The 22,589-nt window shown below is 40.2% G+C and overlaps 2 long non-coding RNA genes across 2 annotated transcripts; both read right to left on the bottom strand.

Moving 5' to 3' along the window:
• Positions 1-896: 896 nt before the first annotated feature.
• LOC129030471 (uncharacterized) lies at positions 897-2,985 on the bottom strand. Its single transcript, XR_008500664.1, has 3 exons — positions 2,868-2,985; positions 1,897-1,941; positions 897-1,026 (listed from the first exon to the last, which is right to left on the bottom strand). It is a non-coding gene; the product is annotated as an uncharacterized LOC129030471 (long non-coding RNA).
• Positions 2,986-18,280: 15,295 nt separating this feature from the next.
• Positions 18,281-19,665, bottom strand: LOC129030470 (uncharacterized). Its single transcript, XR_008500663.1, has 2 exons — positions 19,278-19,665; positions 18,281-18,505 (listed from the first exon to the last, which is right to left on the bottom strand). It is a non-coding gene; the product is annotated as an uncharacterized LOC129030470 (long non-coding RNA).
• Positions 19,666-22,589: the final 2,924 nt, after the last annotated feature.

Raw genomic sequence — 22,589 nt, 5'->3', positions numbered from 1 at the left:
ATTGATGAGCATTGTGCTATTAATTTCCATTTATAGACTTTTGCTTATTAAAATTATTTAGAATCGTTTTCTTCACAATTCCCATTTCGCCCTTTGTTTTGCGGTGATGTAAACAATATCCCTACTTAGATAGTTTTTAAGTCATATGTTGTTTTCTGACTGGTTCTCCATCTAATACCAAAAGTTCTAAAACTATTTCTCTAATTTATTCATCACACATGCCAGTTATTACCATAATCCCAGAGACTCAGTGTATCAGCTGTAAATGGTAAGAATGGTCTTACAAAGTGATGATTTAAACTTTTCATAGCTTGAGGGGTTATTTCTCAAACCTCCACCCTATTCCTGGGATATGGCCTTCTTCTGCCTGTGATATCTTTGTGCCAAATCACATTACTTCCATGGACACATTTTTCAAAAACCAGCGAGAAGTTCGCAGATTCTGGTCTTCTTTTTCACCTTATTTCTTCCAAAACTATTGGTTCAAAATCTCTTCTCTGACTGTAGTTCTCAGGAGAAAATATTCATCTTCCTTTACTAAATTCAACCCTTAGTTTTTTGGTTTTGTTTTGTTTTTCCTTTTCAAAATAATGAAAACTTCTACAAACATTTTCAAGTCACCATTTGTACCATTTATGCATATGATAAAAATCCCCAGGATTTTTAAAAGTTATATAAAAATAAACTCAAGTACACTAAAATTTGGTAATTTGGGGTTTTATTGATTGGATAGGGATTATTTTAGATGTGGATGATGAATACAAGCACACCAAAATTCCAAGGACTGCTATTAGTAATATAGTTCATATTTTTGAAAAAGCTGAATTTTCTATACATTTAAATGCTTTCTTTCTCTTCATGTATTCCCGCCATGACACTAATAAATAAAGCATTAAAATGAAAAATGCCTTTTATTTAGATTACCATTCAAATTTATATCTAGTTCTGTCTTCTGTTCACATTTTTCTGTAAAACTTCTCATGAAATTTTCTTAGCCAGAATCTCACAGCAGTTTTAGCAACTTTTCTAAAAAACAAAACAAATAAATAGACAAACAATAAAACTTCACAAATTTTAATGGGGCCATACAAACTCTAAAAGTTGAAAAGGCATTTACAATATCTAGTCTATTATCTAGTTTTTAAAATCCACCAGAGGTTATATGATTTGCTCTAAGTCACATTGCAAAGTGTTTCAATTTTCAATATGTGTCTCTACAATGACCCAGATGTTCAGAATAACTTTTATTAAACCCTGCTAACTCAGATTCAGTTTGCCCCCAGAGACCATGATAAAGATGAAGACGATGGTTGAGTATATATTACTGGTAACAAGAAACAGTATTTTTATGCACTGAAGTCACCTAACATCTCACTTTTTTATTTTTATAGGTCAAAAGTGCTTTCATCCAGTGGAAATAATGACTTCATATTGCAGAAAAAAGGAAAGATGACATTTGGTTTGCTTTATTAAAGACTTTGTCTATTAATTATAAATGAACCTTTGTACACGGTCACCGAGAGGGAAAGTGTAATGTGACTTTTATATCCAAGAAAGCATGAAAACATCAACATGACCGTTGGCCCTCTGAGATAGAGGTCTCAAATCTGTAGTCTGGTTAACCCTCTTCCTTTAATGTTGCTTTAATGTTTTCTCTTTATTTAACTATTACTTACAAAGCCTCTTGTACACCAGGTAGTCTGCCAGAGGCTAGAAAATCGGAGATGAATAAAACTTGATGCATATGTTAAAAGTGCACAGAGAAGACTGGAACCAGTGGTGAATCTTTGCACAATGAAGAGGGAAGTGGTCCTACCTGGGAGTGTGCTGGGGAAGTTCTGTGCATGAATGTGTGAGGGATTCTGTAAGAATCACCACCTGCTCACCAAATCTTACCACATCCTGTAGCTCAGGTGAATTCTCCAAATGTATCTAGGATACCTGGATGATATTGAGGAAAATTATAAAAGAATGATGGAAAACAATTATATATGCAATTTTGTGCTACTCAGATACCTTTTTACATTAGACTCTGGACTAAATTAACCAGGGGCATTTGGCAGAAACCCTGATTTGACATAAAACGTTGTATCCACTAGCACTGCCCCTCACGCCCCGATTGTGAAAAGTTATCTCATGTTGCAGAAGATGGGAGAGCAGTGTCTGATGGCAGCATGCTATAGGAAGTCATGCAGGCTGGTATGGTTATAACCAGAAGCCAGGTCACACGCAGCCAGGTGGTGAATACTCATCAAAACAGGGACAACCATGGCTTGACACTAACAAGCCTCTGAGTGGAGGAAGAGTAATCTTTGCAATCTCACAAAGTTCAGAGGTCAGCATACTGTGATCTTGATTCCAGCTGGAGCTATACATCATTCAACCAGCCACTGGTCATGCCACATTTTATCAATACTAAGAGCGAAGAAATCCTGCCCATCATAAAAGACAAGGCCCTATCTCCAGATTTTAAAATCTAGTTTGGATACCAGTCTAGGGGAAAACTAATATCTCCCAAACATCCTTACCCCTTCCTTGAAATCTCTCTTGCTCCTATTCTGATTCTTGTTTCTTTCTTCCTTTCTATTCTAATGATTTTCCCTAATTTTACACCCAGGAATAATTATTATATTAATAGTTTCTATTGTAATAAAAGCTAACATTTTTCTAAGTGCTTACTTTGCGCCAGACTCTGTCTGAAAAGCTTCCAGTATATTGGTGAATTTAATCCCCATAATAAATTTAGAAACCATTTTAACCAATCATATATTTTACTTCCAATATGAATCATTCAGAAGTAAAGTGACTTGCCTAAAGTCACACAGTGAGCAAGCAGGGGAGCTGGCCTTCAGATCCTGCAACCTCACCTTAGAGCTTGATCTCATAAGGACTGCTGTCGTCTCTACTCACTGCCTTGTCCTCACAGCCCAATTTGTCACACATGTGTTACAGCTGACTGCAATAGGAAATCCAGATTCTCTTTGGCCCATACGATGTTTAAAACACCTCTTAAAGGTTTTGCCTTTTGTGTGACCTCTGCCATTTTTGATGGTCCCAGGAATGGCCAGTATGACTCTCCACTCTGCTTGGCTCAAGGTTGACTTTTTGTGGCTCAAGGTTGGCTTTTCATGACTCAAGATTGAATCACCAATAATGTCTTTGTGAACAGTCCATAATAAAAATTAGGAGGGTCTTTAGGAAGATGTGGCTTTTATTAGGTTTAAGAATGACAAAATATTAAAATCAGACCTAAATTACTGTTCATGTTATAATTTAAATTTTGGGAGATGTGGTAGGGGCTCCACCATCTAATCTAAACTATTTCTCTCCAATGGAAAGAGGAAACTTTTTGCAATCTCAAATGGCTAAATTCATGATACTACAGAGAGCCTTATGCCTTCTTTTTATGGATAGACATACAGTAGTGACAATGATGCTGAAAGACTTAGGTCCATCTGAGTTTCAAACACATGGCCAACTAAAATGGGAGAAAACATTTTCTGGGTCCACCTACCCCAGGAAGGGGGTTCATGAATGTGAGGAATATTTCAGAGGAAATTTGCTAATCAACAAAGCAACTAAATAGTAGGTGGCCAAGCTCTCTGGCAACAAACCATCATCCCTAGAAAGAATCATTCATACTTAATGCTGGAGAGGTCATCAAGTCCAACCTTCCAAAATTGCACCTTCTTACTCAGTATGATAATTTCCTCCTAGATCTTAGGAATCTTCTTCTCTAGCTTCACCTTGAAAAACAATAGCAGTGAGATATTTACTAACTCCTATGCCCACCTGCTCTCTTTCTGCCTTTAGTTGTTGAAGTATTTATCCATCAATAACTACATATAATAGGTGATATGTAGATGAGATCTGACTCTATAGGGATTCCATCTGCTTGTGATAATGGGTACACCACACCTCCCTGTATTTTCTGAAAGACAGGCATTCACTTTGTCAAACAGTCCTTCCTACCATGTTATGTCTAAAATGATCTCACCAGTGTTGCTATGCTGTCATCTTTAACTTCATAAGCTCTTCTATTATGCATCTTCTACCAGTTTGTAAGGCCTCTGGAGACAAATAGCAGACCCTCGGTTTCTTTCTGTTACCTACAGTGCCCAGGAAAAAGTTTGCCTCAACAGATTTGTCTTAAAACCAACACAGTAGAGTAAGAAGTTACCTGTCTCAAGATCTAGATGCTAATTCTGACTCTAGCTCTGGACAGATAGCTATGAGTAAGTCTCTTGTATTTCTTGTCTTTGTATAATATTTCAAAGAATAGAAAAGCAATGAAGACTGGAAAAGCAAGAGACTTACCCATAGTTTTTAATTAGAGAAGGAGATGATGAAGACAGTTATGTTAAATGCTCTCTGTGGACAAATTTCAGGATCACTGAAGTCGGTAGATGTGAAGTCTCGTTTTGAATCTTACATCCGCAATTTACTGACTGCAAATAAAATGACAATCTCCCTGAATCTCATTTTCCTCAGTTTTAAAATCAAAGTATTTGTAGCATTTATGACACGAGCTTGTTTTGAAGATTAATTACATGAGATCACATATATAATGGGCTTAGCCCATAATACCTGGCATATAGTAAAATGTTCAATAAATGTTAGCTATTTTAAGACCTTTAAGATGTGAGAGCCAAGAAGCATTCTCTTGAGCAGTTCTTGCCAGATGGTTTCCTAACTCTGGGTTTGGCTGTTTCTTGGGAATGTGTTCGGTGAAAAAAAATTCAACAAATCAATTAACAAACATCCACCAATACTTTCTACATGCAACAGAATGCTTCAGGCACTGTGCGTGATCCAATAAGAATAAGATGTCCTCTCCCTGGAAGAGATAATTTAATTAAGAAGATAAAGCAACACATGAAAACAAAACTAAAAATTCAAAGTAATAATGGATTCTCAATGAGTGATACATGCTCTGTTTCCTAAAGGAACACATTCTTTCCAGCCCGGATTGTTAGGGAGAGCTCCCTAGGGGAGGGAAGGTTTAAGTTGACATTATTTCCACCTCCTCCACAGTAATAATACATCGTCTTCTCAATTCCACCAAAATAAAATCAAAATAAAGACAATGCAAGCTCCTTCTTCTGGATGTCTTCTCTTAGTAAATAGCATCATCACTTACCTAGAATTCCAAGGAGAAGGGCTCCCCAAAACTCTCTTTCCCTCAACTACCATGTCTATCTGATCATGAACATCTTCAGCACCTAGAGCTGAAAATACTCAAATCTGGTTCCTTCTTCCCAAATCCTCTGTGCCAATTGATGTTCCATTGCTACTGGGTCTCTGATACATGTTCCCTTTCTTTCACTTCCACATCTCCCCAGTCCATTTGTTCAGGTGATGACCATTGTGGTGTTTTCCCCAAGGAATGAAGGCCACAGGACAGTGACTGTTGTGCCTGCCTCCTGGCATCTGGAGGATGGATGGTTTTATCCCAGTCATACCGCAGCTGTGAACTGTCCTCTGATTATCATGCTCTTTCTAATCTCCATGGTTTCTCACACGAGGAAAACCCTTTTCTCCGACTTTTCCATTAAGAACACCCACCATCCTGTATCTTAAAGGACATGTAGAAGGTATCACATCCTTTAGAATTCCATTCAGTGTCTCCACTTCCAGGAAGCCTGTGCCAACACCTTCCCAGTGTGAATCAGGTACTCCTCCTCTGAGCTAGTCTAGCTCCCTGGGCTGAGCTCAGTAATTCCTCCTAATTATACTGAAATCATCTGTGTCTATCTGACTTGTTCACAGATACAGAGCTTCTTCTTTTTTTTTTTTTTAAATAAAAAGAAGACAAATCATGGGTCATCTATTTCTGTGTCTCCTGTGCACAGCATAACACAGTCTTGAGAAATATTGGTTGAAAGTGAGTGAATGTACCTATGTGACCTCTGAAAGATAAATAAAATTTAATTAAATTTGCCAAATACAAGAAGTCTCTACAAGGAAAAGGCGTAGTAAAGAAAACATACTGCAAAGACGGCTAGATGTCTCTAGTGATATTAAGCAATATCTGTCCCAAAATAGAGAACCTCATCAGCCAACTGATTTACCTTCAAAACTGTAAATATCAAGAAACGCTGAACCTAGCTCTCCATGCTTTGCTGAACTGAGAGGAAAGTTGCTTATCTTTTTTATTATTAATCCATGTTGAATGTTCTCCTCTTCCACCTCAGCCCCTCACAGGTCCTCTAAAAGCCTAGATCTTGGTGTGGAGTCCCAGAAATATACAGTGGCCTCTTGCACTGTTGATATTTTAACGGAGTTGTGGGGGAGTGGGAGGGTGTGCAACAGAAGGCAGCAATGGTTTGAACATCCCTTTATCCTTTTCCATCCCATAAAGAACATTTTTCTGTGTACAAATATGATAATGCTATCTACTGAGCAAAGCAGAAGCATTTTCAATGCTGCACAAATTAAGAAAGAGAATCCTTTGAAAGAAGTCTGTTTTTCAGGGTAAAAGTAAGACAACCAGCTACTGCCCAGGAAAAAAAATATATATCTGTAGTAATTTTTAATATTGGTTTGATGAGATCTAGGTTATAAACAGGTCTGGTGCCATGTAATTTGCAACATAATTTCACTGTCTGTTTATCTATCCATCCGTCCACCCATTCATATGTATATAACATAGGCAGGAAATCTGGTGTCTGTTGCTAGTTCATAAATCAGTGTCTGCTCTCAACAACATCTGAATACAAATGTGATTAAATTTGATACCATGCCCATTTTTCATTTATCAGATTTTAGAATGTGATGCCGTGGCAGCTGTCCTATGGTAATGTGTTTTGCATTTAACTCCCTGAGTCCCAATTTCTTTCAACATATGAAGCCCTTGCAGAGACATTAGAAATTCACAGAACAAGACACCTACTCTGCTTATCACAGAGAAAGTTTTCATCAGCATATCAAGGAAAGAAGAGGGGGGAAAGAGCTGGAAATAACATTAGAAAATTGAAGAAAACCTCAGAATTGCTGTGTTTCTGATCTGCAGAAGACCTTAGAGATTGTCTAGCCCTGTGCTTTGCAAAGTTTTCTGTCCTACACATCACATGGGGCTCTTGTTAAAGAGCAGATGCTGGTTCAGTAGGTCTGGGCTGGGGCCTGGGATTCTGCATTTTAATCCAGTTAATCCAGTTGATCTACTATTTCCTAAATTTAATAATCATCTGATTGACTGATGTACTTAAGTGTCCTCCCCAGCATCATGGCTCAGATTTTCCTGGAAAATGGGCCTTGAGAGCAAGGCCCTGGAACTTTTAACAGCCAACTCACACAACGGACCAAGTTTGGGAAACGTTGAAAACGGAGGCCAAAAGGAAAAGTGAGTTGCTAAAGTTGAAACTTGAACACAGAATCTCAAGCAAGTGCTTTTGCTGCCAAACTAGTCTCAATGGAAATGAGATAACTAGAATAGAGGTTGGAGAACAATTCACAATACTCACAACAGGTTCCAGAAAGTGGACTCTAACAGAAGGGATTATTTAGAGTTAGTGCTGGAGAACAGTCCTGGATTAGCAAAACAGGTCCTAGAAAACAACATACCCCGATGTTTTGTGAGGCAAACAAACCAGGTCAGACCAAATCACTGGCCATAAGGTATATTTTCTGACAACCTAGCTGCTACTGAGGAAGCCCGTTTTCCTTGTCTCTCCCTTCATTTGCCTTCTGAGACCGTATTTACAAAAAAATCAACTCCTTCTTCTGGAAGCTGTATTCTACAGAAAGGAGCCCCTTCATGGCTTCCCAAGATCCACCACGGCTTCCCAAAAGCTTCCTGATGTTAACAGCACAGGCAAGCGTATTTTCACTCCACCCACAATTTCTAGATCACTCCAGACCTGCGGAAGCATCATGTTCCTACGTGGATTGTTCAACAAGGAAGATAATTTTGGAAATGTACCTGTTATTGTTCTTTTCTAGGTGAGTGATGGTCATCCAGGGGAGCTTGGATCGCTGAGGTTTGCGGGTGAACTGCAAACTCCTAAACATTAGTTCATACATTTAGGATGATACTGAGTCAACCAAATAAGCATTCCGTACACCTCAATTTCCTTTTGGGGAAATAGCAAACACATTTACTGCTCACCTTAAAGGACATAATTTTTTTTTAAAAAATTACAATACTTAAAATATGTGAAACTAAAGAAACAACATACCCAACTTGCAGAACATTTGCTAGGAAATAATAACCAGTTAGACATCAATTTTTTTTTCAGATTGGTTAATGGTGTTTATGTACCTTTAGTGGGCTGTAGAAGGCAAAATCCATGCCACGCAATAGGCTTGGACATGCAGCTATCACCTTAGCAAAAGGCTTCTCTTCAAGGGTGGTGAGACAGCCTCGGTCTTCCTTTCACACAATGATGCCTGCAGAGGTAAGCGGCTATGTCTTTCTCCATAACTACTTGGCATATGCATCAAGAGTCTCAGAAATGCCCAATGACTAGGGAACTTCTGGAAACCTGGCTTAAAGGAATAATTAGCAATGTGCAAAAGAGATCCAAAATGCCATCTCATTTACAAAAGAAAACTTTTGCATTACGTAAATATCTAAACACAGAGAAATGGCTACATAGATCATGAGCTTCATCTCGGGTAGGGCGTCATTTAGATTTAAATAACCATATAACATGTAGGGTTATGCAGTCATTTAAAAATGTGGTGTAAGAAAATATGGAGCTTCTCACTTTGTTAAGTGGGATAAAAATAAGATCGCATAAGCATAACCTAAGTACTTAAGTAGTCACAAAAAAGGGAAATTAGAATTACATATAAAAAATATTTTTTCATCAGTCAAATGGAGAAAATAATGCCTATATTCCACGGCAGTTTTAGGAAATACAGGCTAACTATGTAAAGCACCTAGCACAGCATTCACTAAGCTATATTATCAAAAATAATTCATGATAATTACATTAACAACCATAATTAACACTTGCCATTGATACTGGAATTGTTTTTCTTTTCTGCTATATAATTTGTTTCTGTTTTCTCCCCTGAGTTTTATACAGTCATAAAATATTGCCTTTAGAAACAGAAATGCCACTATTTATACTTTTAAAAATTACTATGGACAGAACATGTGGGTTCTCTTCACAGCTCTCTCTCTACTTTAGCTCTATCCTAAAGAAAGAATCCCTGTCTTGAGCTTAACCCTCAGTTGTCTGGCATTCACAGGGTTAACAGCCAGCCTCCAGCACCCCCTCCCTACCCCAAGACAAGCTGTGATCTTCTCACTGCAAGTCTATCCCCAACCAATCCCTAAACACAAAAGCCCAGAATGAAAGGAGTGGGGGTGGGGTGCTTGCTGTGTGGCTTTTCTCTGTTTTTCAACATAAAAAAAAATGAGAAGAGAAAGCAAAATCTCCTTTTGAAAAAATAAATGCTAAATGCTAGGCTTTTTCTCCTCTCCTCAAGTAGCTGGCCTTATTAAGTAGGGATTCATCAATGTTTTTTGTTGTCTCAAGTAGGATACTATTTATTGGGTGCACAAAAGCAGATAAAGCCACAAATGAGTTGCCTGGTCACTCTTGCCAACAGGAAGATGCACAATAACATGCAAGAGGCATCCTCCTCTCCTGTTCACTGAATGCATTTCAAAGGGCCTTAAATCTTTGTGTCACAGGGATCAGCTTATGGCTAAGCAGAGCATAGTATGCAAGGTGCTGGGAGAAGGTTAGCTGGCAGATGGTGGCTGGTTTCTCTCTGTCTTTTCTCTTCCTCCCTTCTCACTTTCTCTCTTCCCTTCTCCCACTCTCTTTCTCACAAGTCTCTGTCTCAGTGTCCCGTGGCCCTCTCTGTGAGCCACCAGACTCTGGCCTGCACAGATGAATCTCACTGAGTTCATCTATATTTTCAGCCTTGTGAAAAAAAGAATCTGTGAGAGCTACCTCACCTTCAAGCTTCTATAGAAAGGAGGATTTAAATTTCTATTCAAAACAGAGCTTGTTATAATTGAGAACAAGATTCTCCTCCCTGAGGCACTTTGAGTCAATTAATTGGCTTTTTTGAAGTGTTAATAGGGAAAAAAAATTTTGACCTTTTCCAGGGCTTTTTCTTGGAGCTATTGAAGAAAATTGCTGGGCTATTAACCAAACCAATTCTGGGGCCACAGAGCCCCCAAGAGCTGAGTACTCTTGGGGGTGATTGAAATACAAAACATGGTTAATTCATTCATCATATCAGAAAAAGCACCCATTTGATTAAGAGACTATTTTTACACTACCCCGTGTGTGTGTGTGTGTGTGTGTGTGTGTGTGAGAGAGAGAGAGAGAGAGAGAGAAAGAAAGAAAGCAACCAAGGCAACATCTTGCAAACTTTAATGCAGCAAGAAGATATCCTTAGAAATAGACTCTGTCTATATTATAAATTAAAACAAAAAGAAGGCAGGATGAGGTGGCTCACACCTGTAATCCCAGTTCTTTGGGAGGCTGAGGCAGGTGAATCATCTGAGGTCAGGAGTTCAAGACCAGCCTGGCCAACATGGTGAAACCCCGTGTCCACCAAAAATACAAAACAGCTAGCTGGGTGTGGTAGTGCTCGCCTGTAGTCCCAGCTACTCTGGAGACTGAGGTAGGAGAATTGCTTAAACCAGGAGGTGGAGATTGCAGTGAGCCGAGGTTGTGCCACTTGCTCTCCAGCCTGAGTGACAAAGGGAGACTCTGCCCACCCCCCAAAAAATAAATAAATAAATAAATAAATAAAACAAAAAGGAAAAGAAAACTATTGAGAAACTAAACTCAACAGAAGAGTGCTCAAGAACTGAGATCCAGTAGATACAACTCTGGTTTAAGGTTTTTCCAGACACCCAAGAGTTCCCAACATCTCTAAAGTCAAGGTGGGTATATTTGGTCAATTTATGTCAGTAGATACAATCTGTGTAATTTTAGCCTCATCTGTGAGAAAGCTGAAAAAATTATTTTGAACTTTTTTATAATCTCTAATTCTGTAGGTACCCGTGCAAATCCTAAGAATAATTTTTCTTTTCTGTGATTAACACACAAAAAAACCAAACAGAACAGAAGGGTTTTACCACTTCCTTTTTCCTCCCATAGGCTTCTGCTCATGGTACTTTGAAAAAAACAAGCAGCAACACCAAAGTTGTACAGGCTTCACAGGGCACTCTATCACAGGAACAGATGGTCATATAAATAAGAACTTGATTTCCTTCCATTCATCTCCCATAGATTGGGAATGGGGTGATTGGATTAATTCAATATTCTGGTAAGCAGTGAGGATCCATTTATCCATAATGGATTACCATTTTTAAAAATTGTACATCACCAGTAAGTACACTGTGCATGGGCTCGATGGAACACAGTCTCATCCTTCACATTGTGGCTCAGAACAGAACTCAGACTCATCAATTCAGTGACAGCAGGGCCAGCAAGGAGTGCTAAATGGCTCCATTTGGTGAACACTGAAGCTTCCTTGTACTAATGACATAGGGAAAACCTAGGAGTGAGCCCAGGCTGATGAAATGCTAGAGGAAGGACTAGGATAGCAGGAAAACTTAGATACATTTCTAAAAAGGAACAAGATTGATAAGAGGGAGCTAGCATGGAAGAGGTAAAAACTGAATTATAACATTTACAAAAAAACATACAACTAACATCATACTTAATGGTGAAAAACAAGAAGCTTCTCCACTAAAATCAGGAACAAGGCAAAGATATTTCTTCTCAACTGCTTTCCAACACTGTATTGAAAGTCCTAACTAATTCAATAACATAAGAAAAGAAAAGAAAAGGATATACGTATTTGGAAGGAAGAAATGAAATGATCTTTGTTTGCAGATTACATGATTGTCTATGTAGAAAATCTGAAAGATTAAACAAAGCTATTCCTGGAACTAATAAGCAATTATAGCAAGGTTGCAGGATGCAAGGTTAGTATACAAAAGTCAGTAACTCTCCTATACACCAATGATGAATAAGTGAAACCTAAAATGCTTAGGTATAAACCTAACAAATTATGTACAATATCTATATCTTAGGCAGTTTAGGCTGCTATAAAAGGATACCATAAAATAGTTGGCTTATAAACAACAACAAATTCTTTCTCATAATTTTGGAGGCTGTAAAGTCCAAGATCAAAATGCTGGCAGATTTGCCATCTCATGAGTGCTTCTTCTTTCTTTATTCTCACCTGATGGAAGGGGAAAGAGAGCTCTTAAGAGTTTATTTTATGAAGGCCTTAGTCCTATTTTTGAGGGCTTTGCCCTCATGACCTAATCACCTGCTGAAGGATTCACCTCCCGATACCATCATAGTGGGGGTCTTTCAACATATAAATTTTGAGGGGAGGAGTAGCACAAACATTCAGTCTATAACAATTTATATGAAAAAACTAAAACTCAAACCAAATAAATCAAAGAATTAAATTAACAAAGAGATATTCCAAGTTCAGGAATAGAAAGATGCAATATTTTCAAGTTTTAATTTCTTTCCAACTTGATCTATAGATTCAATAAAATCCCATTCAAATTCCCAGTGAATTATTTTTTGATATCGACAAAATGATTCTAAAGTTTATATGGAGAGAAAAAAGACCCAGAATAGCCAACTCAATATTGAAAGAGAATACCAGCATCTGAGAGCTGCCACTATCAACTTCAAGACTAAAGCTACAATCAACAATCGAAATAGTGTAGCATTGGTGAACAAAAGACAAATAGATCAATTGGATGGAATACAGAGCCAAGGAATAGACTTATATAAATATAGTCAACTAATCTTTGACAAAGGAGCAAAGGCAAAACAATGGTGCAAAGACAGTATTTTCAACAAACAGTACTGGAACAACTGTATATCCTAAAGCCAAAACTGAATCTAGACACGGACCTGATACCCTTCTAGAAAACTGACTCAGAATGGACCATAAACCTAGATGTAAAGCACAAAAATATAAAAGTCCTAAAAGATAACATAGGAGAAAACTTAGCTAACTTTAAGTATAGCAATAAATTTTTAAATACACCACCAAAGGCATTATTCATGAAAGAAATAATTTATAAGCTGAACTTTTTTTTTTTCTTTTTGAGACAGAATTTTACTCTGCCACCCAGGCTAAAGTGCAGTGGCACGATCTCGGCTCACTGCAGCCTCCACCTCCTGGGTTCAAGCGATTCTCCTGCCTCAGCCTCCAGAGTAGCTGGAAGTACAGGCGCCCACCACCACGCCTGGCTAATTTTTTGAATTTTTAATAGAGATGGGGTTTCACCATGTTAACCTGATCACCTGATCTCAGGTGATCTGTCCGCCTCGGCCTCCCAAAGTGCTAGGATTACAGGCGTGAGCCACTGGGCCTGGCCAATAAGCTGAATTTTATTAAAATTAAAAATGTTTATAAAAGGCACTGTCAAGAGCGTGAGAAGACAAATCAAAGACTGAGAGAAAACATTTGCGCAAGTCATGCCTTACAAAGAGCTGTTATCCAAAACACACAAAAAAACTCTTAAAACTAAACAATAAAACATGAACAAACTGAAAAGACCTTAAGAGACATCTTACCAAGGAAAATATAACAGATGGAAAGTGTGTATATCAAAAGTTGCTCAACATCATATGTCATCAGGAAGATGCAAATTAAAACCACAGTGGGACACCACTATACACTACACTATGAGTACACAAAACACTAACACCACCAGATTCTGGAGAGGAGGTGGAGCAACAGGAACTTTCATTTATTGCTGGTGGAAATGCAAAATAGTACAGCCATTTTGAAAACCAGTTCAGCAGTACCTTACAAAACTAATTGTACTCTTCCCATGTGATCCAGCAAAGCAATCACGTTCCTTGCTATCTACACATGAGTTGAAAATTTATGTCCACATAATAACCTGCACACAGATGTTTACAGCAGATTTATTCATGCCAGCCAAAACTTAGAAGCAACCAAAATGTCTTTTAGTACATAAATAAACAAATAATTTAGGGCATATCCAGAAAAAAGAATATTGTTCAGCACTAAAGAAAAAAAAAAGATTGAGCTATTAAGCCATGAAAAGACATAGAGGAAACTTAAATGCATATTACTCAATAAAGAAGCCATTCTGAAAGGGCTACATACGGACTGATCCCAATTATATGATATTCTAGAAAAGGCAAAACTATGGAGATAATAAAAACATCAGTGGTTGCCCAGGGTTTGGGGGAGAAAAAATAAATAGGCAGAGCAAAAGCATTTTCAGGGCAGTGAAACTACTCTGTATGACACTATAATAATGGATATACATCGCTATACATTTGTCCAAATTCATAGAATATAGAACACTAAGAATGAAACCTAATGTAAACTAGGGACTTTTGGTGATGTGTCAAGGTAGGCTCATCAGTTGCAACAAATGCACCGCTGTGGTGGGGGACTTTGATAATAAGGGAGACTGTGCGTGTTTGGGAACAGTGGGCCTATGGGAACTCCCTGTACTTTCCACTCAATTACACTGTGAACCTAAGACTTCTCTAAAAATAAAGTACATTCAAAGACAACAAGAACAACTGAACTCTCACCTGATCCAATAGGATGCAGCGAAAAGAGACAGACCTGTCAAGGTCAAGGGGGACTGTGGTAGGATGTGTTTGACTCACTCTCAGCCCCTACGTTAACATCCCTGGAGCGGTTTTTACTGAAGAATGAGGAACAGGAATATATAGGAACCATCATTCCAGGTACTGGGGGAGAGAGGGTGGTGCCCTCTCCAGCACGTTTCCTCCAGAACCCAGAAAGAGGATGCTTCCTGAGTTAGCTGCAGGGACACCAGTGAGGGTTTGTGCCGTGGAATGGTCCCCAGGATGGGTGTGTGGATCTGACCTTCACGGAGCCTGAGTAATTTATGTAGCCTCTCTGAACCTTAGTTTTTTTCATCTACAAAATGAGGCAGCAATGTAATGGTTACCCTGGATTGCTAAGTCAGGAAAACAGAAACACAGGCAGAATGCTCAGCCTCCTGTCTGGCTAGACCAAGTTCTCAATAAATGACTGCTGATATGGTTTGGCTGTGTTCCCACCCAGATCTCATCTTGAATTGTAGTTCCTATAATCCCCACATGTGGTGGGAGGGACCAGGTGGAGATAACTGAATCATGGGGGAGGTTTCCACTATCCTGTTCTCATGATAGTGAGTAAGTTCTCATGAGATATGATGGTTTTATAAGGGGCTTCCCCCTTTGCTCAGCTCTCATTCTTCTTCTCCCTGCTGCCATGTCCACCAGTCCACCATGACTGTAAGTTTTCTGAGACCTCCCCAGCCATGCTGAACTGTGGGTCAATTAAACCTTTTTCATTTATAAATTACCCAGTCTGGAGTATGTCTTTATTAGCAGAGTGAGAATGAACTAATACAGCTGCTTTCCTTGTTATCCATCTGCAAGGACAGCAAAAGGAATTACCCCAACAATGAGAGAGAATCTACAGTCTTTGGGATAGGCCACGTGCCTAGGTGTTGAGAGAGTTTTCTATACAGCTGTCTGCACAGCTCCAGCCTATTCCATGACTAAACCCCTCATCTCATCAGGACTCTTGTTGTTGAAAAACTGATCCCTCTTTGCTTCATCTCAGGCTCCTACTCCTAGATGGCCATCCCCTCTCTGGGACTCCATCTCTTCCAGCCAGTCTTCCCAAATGCTGGCTGCTAACATGTGGACTCCTGTTCCCCTTTTCCTGCCTTTCACCTGTCCACTGCTGGCTGACCACAACATGCTCTTGGGATTGCTGTGCTCCCTCTCACTGTGTAAAGCAAGGGCTTGCTACACATCCATTTTGATCACTTTGAGCAGCAGACACCAGGGTTTCTTTCTTTGGTTTCTGCCTTGCAGAAACCATGCTATCTGGTTTAATCTTCTCAACACAATTTTTGAGATTAGTAGTGTTTTTTTCCATTGTAGATATGTGAAACTGAGAATTTAGAAAAGTAGGAGACTTGCCTAGAACCACAAAATCTGTAAAGGGCAGACGCAGAATTTGAACCAACTGTATCTGCTAAGTCCATGTTGTGCCTGCAGTGGTGAGATGCAGTACACATGATCTACCTTCTAGCATCTAGCATCCTCCAGTGGTCACTGCTGACTCCTGACCCTTAGAGGGAGACTCCAGAGAAAGCACTTTGTACACAACAGACCCCCTAGCACGCTGGCCTAAGCCAGCTCTCTCAGGTGGCCTATGTCAAGTTCAAAAAAGGAGAAAAGCAAAGACAAGAAACAGTTGCTATGAAATATCTCCCTTTGGTTTCTAACCACATGTCTATTAGCAATCATCCTGGTAGTAATTGATCATAAAATCCAATTGTTGGCTGGCCCCATGCACCTCATAATGACAACACTGGGAAAATGACCAACAGCGTACTTCTGCCAGCCCTGTAAATCCATTCTGTATTTCCAGAGTAAGAACATCCCATAAAAGGCGGGAACTGTAAAAGCTCATGAGGAAGAAATAAACATGTAACAATAGAACACAGATGGACAGTTGTGCTGGGAAGCAGCTGCACAGGGAAAGAAGAGAATTGAGCTCTCGGGTTGTTTTTGGAAGAGCCGAGTACACATCTTGAACTTCCACACCTGTCTCCAACCCAGGTCTGAGATGGTGTCTTATGTTTCCCAGGGGTTTAAAAATGCAGTGAAAAAAGACTTGGCATATATCTTAGCAACCATGTGGGCTTGGGAGCCAGGCAAAGTTGCAGCTCTGCACTTACCAGCTGATGCACCTTGCTCAAGTCACCAACCCTTCCTGTGTCTCAGTTTTCTGGTCTGTAAACTGGTTGTGATACTTAGTTATCGTGAAACCTCATTAGGTGGTACTGTCAATGCTTCACAGGTCTTTGTCACTGAAAAGTTGCACATATTCTATAGCTGTCATTTTACTTATGCCATGCAACAACCTAAAGAAAGGAAGAAAAACATCCAGCAGCAGAACCGCAACTTTCTAGCAAGCAGAGCTGGTGCAGGGGAGGTCAGAGCCAGTTGGGGGGCATGGCTCATCCTGGCCCCAGAATCCAGTCTTGGGGAAGCATGTAAACAGGGAGGCTACAGAAAGACACTATCTGTGCAAGTGGGCAGTGTACCTGTGTCCACAGCACAGGCAGCACGTGAGAGCAGAGCCCCCCAAAAAGAGCACCGCCCACAGAGGGCTGTGGGCAGATGGATTCTAATGACACCATCCCGTTTCCAAGGTTGAACCCTATGGGAGGACAGAGTCATGCAGCCCATAAAGATCAAGTCATCTGACCAATCAATCAATCAATCAATAAAAGGAAAAAAAAAAAAAACCAGGATGGAAACCTAGATCCACAACGGGAAAGTGACTTGTGCAGGGAAACTGTGGTGCCCAGTGTGGGTGGCAACTCTTCCCTCATCCATGCAGCTTGGCCCTACCTTGATCGTCATCCTTTTTAGCATGAATTTATCAATTGCCCAGTATTTTCAAGGACTATAGAGGGTACAGAGAAAAGAAAAGCGAGAAATGGCATCTATATTCAAAAGATGCTGCAGAGACAGCTCCCCACGCCCAGCCTGCCTTGAGAAAAAGAATCCACAAGAAAACTCACGCTTACAGCACAGACTAGGTGTTGAAGGCAGGTGGTGCAGAAACTTAGGAGGAGCGGCACTGAAGACTAAGGAGGTCCAGAGACCATGGAAAAGTTATTGGGAGAAGGAAGGGCTTGAGCCGGTATTTGAGGAACATTGTTAAGGTCTAGACTGACAGATTAAGAGAGAAAGATCACCTCGGACAAACAGCTGACAGGACTCTTTGCCCCTTGGAAGCAGCTCTAGCAGGCTGTTGTGTAATGGAAATGCTGACTTTCACTTATACAGTACATTTCTATAAAATTATCAATACGAGAAGTTATCTAAAAAGGAGTGAGGTGTTTTTTCATCAGGAAAGAGGCTGGATGCATGTGCTATTTCTTCCTAGAAAGCAGGAACTGGGTCCAGAATTTGTCTGGCTTCAGAAAACAAAAAAGCCTTTGCCAACTCTAGGGTTTGTACAGCTCTCCAGTGGAGTTACGAAAAGCCCGGTTAGAACATAAAGAACGTTCTGTTCTGTGGGAGGCAATACAGCTTCACCAAGGGGAGAGGGAAAGTCAGCCTGTATCAGTCATATTTCCATCCCTGGGAGACCATTAGGAGAAATTCAATTAAAACCCATGACTTCTACCAAATCTCTATGGCCAGGTTGAAGAGACTAATTCTTAGAAAAAGCTGACTCCAGCATTATCTGTCTTTAGCTGAGCTGTTATGAAAAGAATATAACAGTAACGAAAAAAATGGTATGTGCTTTTATTAAAACAAAACATAACAACAACATAAAGCTGTTGCAGAAACTTGGAGATGCTGCAAATGTAGGTCTGTTCTGCTTGTTGGCTTTACCTCTCTCTCTTGTTCCTCCCTTCTTCCTCCTCATTCTTCATCTTTCTTCCTCATTCTAAGCAGAACATTTACAAAATTCAGGCTTTCTGTAGGGTGAATAGCTGAGCTTCAGTTCTCCTCTGGGGCAGAATATTAGCAAGGACAGTGAGCTTAGTTTTGACTGATTCTGGCATCTTCACAAAGCAAAAACCAAAGTATTGCCATAAGAAAACCAGATTGGGAGTTGGGAAAAGTTATGACTTAATGATAAAGGAATTAAAGAACACATTGGCATTATTTTTTTCTCATGACACCTGCACAATGCCAAAAGATAAATCAGAACAGAAAACACTAAAATTGGAAAGGAACTTAGAGACCACCTAGTCAAGAGATAACAGATTCCACAGCCAGTACCATCTCTAAGGTATTCGCATTGATAATCTCTTCTCTCTGGAACTTTGTGTTGAGTAGGATTCTGAGGCTCAAGTTAAATTCACCAGGATTGACTCTTCTGATCAGAGCAATGCCTAGTCTTAGAGAACAGAAGAGGCAGTGTCTGCATCTGGTATTAGCATTCTTTATTTAGTTCAACAAAGTCACATGGAGACAATATGTTACATCCTGACTTTAAACATTAGTTCAGAGAAGAAAAAATGCTGAGATCCCTGCTTCAGTTATCCATGACTACATAACAAGCCACTACCAAACTTTGCGTCCTACCAACGATTTATTATTTTGCACAGCCTTGTGGGTAATGAGCTTAGGGTGGAGGTTGGGTAGACTGGTGGTTCTTACTTGATAATTCAGAGCTCCCAAGAAAGCAAATGTGGAAGCATCTAGACCTCTTAAGGCCCTGTCTAGAATTGGCTGGGCAGCATTTTCATCATATTCCACTGGTCAAGGTGTTCTTACCTTGTATGTACCTGCAGGGATGAGAGAATTTGGGCCATCTTTGCAGATAATCCACCACAGTCCCTCCATGCTGCCTTCATGCAGCAGGTAGGTGAATACCCCACAGGCTTTGCCACCTGGAACAGGGAAGCCAAACTGTCAGTCTCAAGTCCATAATCTGCGAACTGCTGATAATTCTTACTCCACAGTTATCATGGTGAAGACCAATGAGATAGTGAACATGTAGCACATATCTGTATCACAAGAATTCCATGAGAAGAGCTCAAACTTTTATCATTTCATTTATGCCTCTTAGCATGGAAAAAGAGGCTGAGAAGGGAAGATGGTGACAAAGAATTGCTAAGCAGCAGGTCACATGGGTGACCCAGCGTGGACCAGCCTGAACACAGCCTCCATCTCCCCGCCCTGGCCAATTTTCTCATGTGGACACAGCTGGCTTTGTTACATCAGAATGAAGGTATCCCTTATGATGGCTCAATGTTTCCACAGAAATGCCCAAGAAACATGATTATAGAGTCAGTCCATTCATTAACACAGAGGGTTAGGGGTTGGGAAAATCATCTAATCCAACAGCCTTATTTTGAAAATGAAGTTTCCAAGCCCTAGACGTTCATGGACGCTCATGAAAGTCTCCTAATCACAGTGCCCTTTCCGCAGTAACATGGGCTCCTTATTTAGTTCCATTCAGAAAACCTGAAGAGAGGCCTCCCTGGCCAACGGCAGTGGGGATTAGAAGCAGTCCGTTTCTGTCAATATTTATATTCTATTTTAATAACGCCTGGCTTCTTACAATCAGGTGCAACCTAATTTGTCCAGAGCCGACACTCCCGAGTGTACAGAATCCCCATTTGATTTTGCTGTTTGGGATTTTATCCACTCAATGGTTTCTCTAAATAACAGTGAAAGTCCCCATCCACCATGAACCTGCAGGGCATCACTGGATATTTTCTGGCAAATTGGCTCATTGCCTACAGCAGAAATCTTCAAGCAGAAGCTACTGAAACAAGGACACTAATTTGCTCAGCCAAGAAGTTTTTCAAAGTCCATGATCCGGAAACACCAAAAATAGAAAAACCAACACAAAAATAAACAAATAGAAAAGTGGCCCATGCCTGTAATCCCAGCACTTTGTGAGGCCAAGGTGGGTAGATCACATGAGGTCAGGAGTTTGAGACTAGCTTGGTCAACATGGTGAAACCCTGTCTCTACTAAAAATATTTAAAATATTAGCCAGGCGTGGTGGTGGGTGCCTGTAATCCCAGATACTCAGGAGACTGAGGCAGGAGAATTTCTCAAACCCGGGAGGCGGAGGTTGCAATGAGCCCAGATGGTGCCACTGCACTCCAGCCTGGGCGTCAAGAGTAAGACTCCATCTCAAAAAAAAAAAAAAAAAAAAAAAGCCAGAGATTTTCTTAGATAAGTATGTGGAAGGATTCCAACATCTGTTTCTACATCATGAGATGAAAGGAAACTAATGATGATCTTTTTTGTTTTGTTTTTTTTTTCAGACGAAGTCTTGCTCTTATCACCCAGGCTGGAGTGCAATGCCGCCATCTCAGCTCACTGCAACCTCCGCCTCCTAGGTTCAAGCAATTCTCCTACCTCAGCCTCCCGAGTAGCTGGGATTACAGGCGTCCACCACCATGCCCAGCTAATTTTTGTATTTTTAGTAGAGACAGGGTTTCACCTTGTTGGCCAGGCTGGTCTCGAACTCCTGATCTCAGGTGATCCACTCACCTCAGCCTCCCAAAGTGCTAGGATTACAGGTGTGAGCCACCGTGCCCAGCCAATGATCTCTTTATAGTAGTTTCTGACATACGTATATCTTCAGGGCTGACATACAGATTATGCTTTTCATTCACACAACTTTCAGGTAAGTCTGACTGGTGTTATTACCTACACACCATAGAGGGGGAAAGGTAGGCTCAAAAAAACTGACTTGCCCAAAACAAGTTAGAGAGTGGTACACAAGATAGAAAGTGGGGAGTCCAGACTGAAGCACCCACCTCCTGGCTCCATCACAGCCATGTGTGCTGATATCTGGGCAACTAAACATAGAGTGCTGGAGGCCACATGGGGTGTATGGCTGGGGAATTTTAGCTTTACTCTCATTTCTAGCATCTATGTTGGAAAAACATTTTGTGTTTTAAGCTTTTATGGTATATTCAGCCAGTCAAGAGTCATAATCTATTTCATTCAGGCTTATGCCACTCACTAATGTTAGTAGAAGTAGAAGCCTATTCGTTTCTGAGAAATTGTAGTGGAAGACGTAGAAAGTACACTTGTCAAATTTGGGCATGATTCATCTGTGAGAGGAACCTTGTGCATGGAAACTCAGTAATAGCATTCACAAAAATCTGGACAGGCTTAAAAGACAGGCTGAAAATAACATTGCAGCAGGAGGAAATGTAATGGTATGAACCTGAATTCAGAAGGCAACTGCCTAAAGGTGGACTAAATAGGTTTAATAGAAATTGCTTTAAAAACAACCAGGAAGGATGGTTAGCATTAGTTGGCTTTGTAGTCTGCATGAGCTTATGGTATGAAGGGTGAGGCAGAAGGTTATAGCCCCTTAAGCCACAGTAAGAGAGTTTGGGCATTCTGAATGAGGGGGACACATCTGCTTTCTCACTGTTGGATGCAGCAGAGCTTTTGACTCATTAGTGCAGAAGAAAGCCCTGGGAACTGAGCTGTATTTGAAGAATGAACGAAGGATCTGTTAACATTTAGCCCAAAGAAGAAAGGATATATTAGATAAGACTGAATGGATGTTTTCAGATCATTGAAACATTTCCAACCTAGTTAGTCAACTAATGAAGGACTCAGGAGCCAGGTACTCAAGCAAGTGGAGGAGGCCCCCACGCTGGGCATATAAGTCGAGTAATTCAGGGTCCTGAGCTCACGGACAAGCTATAACGCTGCTCCCAACTCCTGTCTCCAAAATAAGAACCCACAACTCTCTGAAAGAGATATCATGGAAGCAATTGAGAAGGTAATTGGTTTCAGAAAGTTTCAAAAAGCAAAGCACAACAACTAAATGGTGCTGATTGAAATTAGCTGAGCACATACACGTTTCAACCCAGAAAACAATTCCACTTTAAGTACTTCATGTCAGTAAAGCACTACCTCTGATCTGGTAAGATAACACTCCTGATATCCCATGACTCCATGGGTGACTACATTTTGCATTCCTTGCACAGACAGATTTTCATACTGACTAGACAGGGATTATGAGCTGTGTGTCAACTCCTTGCCGTTGAATTGGTTTCTGCATTTCTGTGGAGCATACTCTAAAATTCATGAGATTGGAGA

The sequence above is a fragment of the Pongo pygmaeus genome, chromosome 12 (assembly GCF_028885625.2).
Source record: "Pongo pygmaeus isolate AG05252 chromosome 12, NHGRI_mPonPyg2-v2.0_pri, whole genome shotgun sequence".
NCBI classification, from domain to species: Eukaryota; Metazoa; Chordata; class Mammalia; order Primates; family Hominidae; genus Pongo; species Pongo pygmaeus.
This window is presented reverse-complemented; position numbering and strand designations above follow the sequence as displayed.